We start from the raw sequence: 4,758 nt of genomic DNA, 5'->3' as shown, positions 1-4,758 counted from the left end.
TGTTGTTGTTGCTTAATGTTTATCTATTTATTTTGAGAGAGAGAGAGTGTGTGTGAGCAGGGGAGGGGTAGAGTGAGGAGAGAGAGAATCCCAAGCAGGTTGTGTGCTGACAGTGACAATGTGGGGCTCGATCTCATGAACTGTGAGATCCTGACCTGAGCTGAAATCAAGACTTGGATGCTCAATAGACTGAGCCACCCAGGAGCCCCTTGATTTGTTGTTTTTCATGATGTGTAGACTTTAAAAAGTGGAGAAAATTTTAATAATGAAAATTAAACTTTAAAAAGGGTATCGTGGGGGCACCTGGGTGGCTCAGTCAGTTGAGCATCCGACTCTTGACTTCGGTCATGGTCCCAGAGTTGTGGGATCCAGCCCCGTGTTGGGCTCCGTGCTGAGTATGGAGCCTGCTTGGGATTCTCCCTCTTTCTCCCTTTGTCCCTGTCTCCTCCACGCACTCTCTCTCTCTCTCTAAAAATAGATAGATAGATAGATAGATAGATAGATAGATAGATAGATAGATAGATAAAATAAAGGACATTGTGTCTGTAGCCATTTTGAATAGCACCCCAAAAATGAGAAGGTATTTGAACACTATTACCCAATTCATCAAAGACTTGCATCATTGACAAATGAGTGCACTTCTCTTACATATCTTCATTGTTTCACATTTGTGTTACTCATTAACAGAAACAAAAATAGCAACCAACATTCACGTTAAAAGGAATCTCATTCATCAGTGATATGAGTGACTTCTTTGCTGAATCAGATAGGAATCATGCATGCATTTATTCAGGTCTGATTTTTGAGACACAATTGTTGGTGAGACAAATTTAAAAAACTGGTTGGACTTTGCAAAAAATAGCATCTCACACTGAAGTTACAGGCATAGGTTGAAAAACAAGGGTTTTTAATTTGAAATTTGTTATTCCTTAAATAACCTCCTTGTACTCTTACCCTTTCATCTTAGTTATACAGTTAACCATATATTTAATCCTCATCAGTCCTTATTTTGATGTCTTTCTGGTCATTTCAAATGTGTGAAGCTCATTCTCTTGTAGATTCCTTAGGCAGGGTTCACTGGAATAATGTTCCCTGAGTTCTTGCTTGTTGACAATGGTAACCTAATTTTCTTTTCCTTATAAGTCACCTGCTCTTTTTTCCTAGATATGCCCCAATTTGTTCCTTTTCCTTTACGTTCAGTGATTTTACTAGACTATGTCTTGTCGCTGGTCCTTCTGATTCAATATTCTCAGTTATGCTTTCAGTGTGAAATTCAAATGTTTGTTTTTTTTTTCAGGAAAATTCTCTTAATTATAGTATTTAGTATTTGTTCTGTTCCTTTACTTTGGCTTTCTTCTTCAAGGATGCCATAATTCATGTAACTAATCTTCTTTGTCCATCCTCAATATTTGTTCCTTCCTCTTGACTCCCTTCAATCTCATACTTCATTGATTTTTGTTGTTGTTGTTTTTTAATTTTCCTCCTTAACCTTCTGTTTCTTCCAAGGCAATATGTAATGGGTTTTTTCAGTCTTGTGTTCCTTCTAATTCAGTCTTCACTTCTGAAATGAATTTTTCTTTTATTGTTTATTCTTTGCTGAGTTGTCACCTCATTTCTGAGTTTTTCTAATTATGATATATAGTAGACACCCCTTATCTGTGGGGAATCTGTTCCAAGGTGCCCAGTGGATGCCTGGAACCACAGATAGTACCAAACCCTACGTATACTATGTTTTTTCCTATACACACATACCTATGATAAAGTTTATAAATTAGGCACAAGAGATTAACAGCACTAATAAAAGAGAACAATTATGCCAATCTACTGTAATTAAAGTTGTGTGAATGTGGTCTCTCTCTCAAAATATCGGACTGTACTCGCTCTTATGACAATGATGAGATGATGATGTGAGACGACGAAATGCCTACATGATGAGATGAAGTGAGGGGATGATGTAGGTGCTGTGACACAGTGTTAGGAGACTACTGACCTCTGATGATATGCCGGAAGGAGGATCATCTGCTTCGTGACCACAGATAACAGAAACCACAGACAGCGAAACCATGAATAGGGGTGGACTACTACTGTGTTTTGTTTTCTCAGGTCTTGTAACATTTTAATATCTTTCGTCATTTCGAAATAGTAGATCACAGGATTTTTGTGTTTAAATATGGAATGCTTGCAAACGTGCATGCCATCCTTGAGCAGGGACCATGCTAATATCTGTATCATTCCAATTTTAGTATATATGCTGCCAAAGCAAGCACAATAGATGACAGTTCTGATCTGTATTGTGGGCATGTCTTTCTGGAATAGGAACAGTAGTGTACTTCTCTTTATCTTTTTATTATAATAACTTTGTATGGGAATTGGCCTTAATACTTTTTAGTTATTTAATTTATTTTGTTTATTCATTTTTGAGAGAGAGAGACAGAGCAGGAGCAGGGTAGAGAAAGAGACACAGAATCTGAAGCAGGCTCCAGGCTCTGAGCTGTCAGCACAGCCCCAATGTGGAGCTCAAACTCAAGCTGTAAGATCATGATCTGAGCTGAAGTTGGTGCTTAACCAACTGAATCACCCAGGCACCCCTTAGTTATTTTTACATAAAAATGGTTTTTCTGGCCACCTACACTAAGCAAGTTACGGGAAACCTTCTCTAACATCACAGAGTTCTCTCTTTATTTGTTTTTGTGTGGGCTCAATAAAACAGTGCCTTAAATTATGGAAAGAGCCCAAATGTCCACCAACTGATGAATGGATAAAGAAGATGTGGTATATACATACAATGGAATACTACTCAGCAATGAAAAAAATGAAATCTTGCCATTTGCAACAACGTGGATGGAGCTGGAGGGTATTATGCTGGAGGGTGAAATCAGTCAGTCAGAGAAAGACAGATATCATATATTTTCACTCCTATGTGGAAGTTGAGAAATTTAACAGAAGACCAAGGGGGAAGGGAAAGAAAAAATATATTAAGTTACAAAGAGGGAGGCAAACCATAAAAGACTTTTTTTTAGATCTTTTTTAATGTTTATTTATTCTTGATAGAGAAAGACAGAGTGCAAGTGGTGGAGGGGCAGAGAGAGAGGGAGGCACAGAATTTAAAGCAGGCTCCAGGATCTGAGCTGTCAGCACAGAGCCCAATGTGGGGCTTGAACCCATGAACCGCAGGATCATGACCTGAGCCTAAATTGGAAACTCAACCAACTGAGCCACCCAGGCACCCTGTAAGGGACTTTTAAATACAGAGAACAACCTGAGGGTGGAAGGGGGGAAGGAGGGGGAAGAGGGGAAAATGGGTGATGGGCATTGAGGAGGGCACTTGTTGGGATGAGCACTAGGTGTCTTATGGAAGTGATGAATCACAGGAATCTACTCCTGAAGCCAAGACCACACCGTATCACTATATGTTAGCTAACTTGACAATAAATTATGTATATAAAAAAACAGATCTGAAAAAATAAACATGTGACAATTTTAAAAAATAATACGGTAGCTTGTTTTCTGAGCTTTTCTTCGTTCTATTGCCATACCCCACTTTAATCTACACCTTCTCTTTTCTTCATCTCTGTTGTCTCTATCCTGCTCAATTTTAATTCCATTTCTTCTTTGGAAGCATTTGACTATACTTAACCTTTTGTTCCTCCACAGACATTTCCAAATCAAGTCTGTCAGTTTCCTGGAAAAATCCATTAGAATTTATTTTCTATATTTCATTTGAGTATTTAAAAATTATATATATCTCAGGACTCCTGGATGGCTCAGTTGGTAGATGGAGCACGCATCTCTTGATCATAGGGTCCTGAGTTCAAGCCCCATATTGGGCGTGGAACTTACTTTAAAAAGAAAAAAAAGGCAATAAATATTATATATGTATCTCTTTCATACATTAGAAGGGTAAATACTGTTTCAAGATAGTTTTGTTTTAGATGCATGTTTGTATATGTGTGTGTAAGTACACATGAATGTATTAGGATATGTAACCGTGTCAAAAAGTATGGAAACCACTGCCCTTGGTCATCCAGAAGGGTATTGCAGCACTGATTCCCCTTTGGGCTCCCTCTTTTCCATCTGGTGTTCATTTTCTTATTGACTATTTTAAAACTACCTTTTATCGGGGCGCCTGGGTGGCTCAGTCGGTTAAGCGTCCAACTTCGGCTCAGGTCATGATCTCGCGGTTTGTGGGTTCGAGCCCCGCGTCGGGCTCTGTGCTGACAGCTCAGAGCCTGGAGCCTGCTTCAGATTCTGTGTCTCCCTCTCTCTCTGCCCCTCCCCTGTTCATGCTCTGTCTCTGTCTCAAAAATAAATAAACATTAAAAAAAAAACAAAAACCTACCTTTTATTTCTGGGCTCCATACAGATCTCTAGGGGAGAACCACTGACAGTGGTGATGGAGTCTGAAAGGGGGCTGGGAGAAAAAAGCCAGGGAGTTTCCTGCCTCCCTCAAATTTCACACCACAGGACAATCTCTTACACATCTGCTCATGCAGTCAGCAGGGAACTGCTGCTGGATTTTTTAGCTAGCCTTCTCATCCCTTGCCACACGATCTACAGGGTTGTAAAATTAGACAGTAAATCATAAGAGACTAAAAAAATGTTAGAAATGTCTTCACTCTTAGGAAAACAGTTTGAAGACAGTCTAGGCTCCTGCTGGAATTCTAACAGATAAACCTCAAAGCGCCCTCTGCTGGCAGCCAGTATTAACCACCACCTGTCAACAATTACAAAATAATGCAGACTTCATTGGTACATATT

At 39.3% G+C, this 4,758-nt stretch overlaps 1 non-coding gene across 1 annotated transcript; it reads right to left on the bottom strand.

Annotated features, from left to right (window-relative positions):
* Nucleotides 1–2,164: 2,164 nt before the first annotated feature.
* Nucleotides 2,165–2,267, bottom strand: LOC122223308. The gene has a single exon (XR_006204193.1). It is a non-coding gene; the product is annotated as a U6 spliceosomal RNA (small nuclear RNA).
* Between the last annotated feature and the right edge of the window lie 2,491 nt (nucleotides 2,268–4,758).

This window comes from Panthera leo, chromosome B3 (genome assembly GCF_018350215.1).
Source record: "Panthera leo isolate Ple1 chromosome B3, P.leo_Ple1_pat1.1, whole genome shotgun sequence".
NCBI lineage: Eukaryota > Metazoa > Chordata > Mammalia > Carnivora > Felidae > Panthera > Panthera leo.
This window is presented reverse-complemented; position numbering and strand designations above follow the sequence as displayed.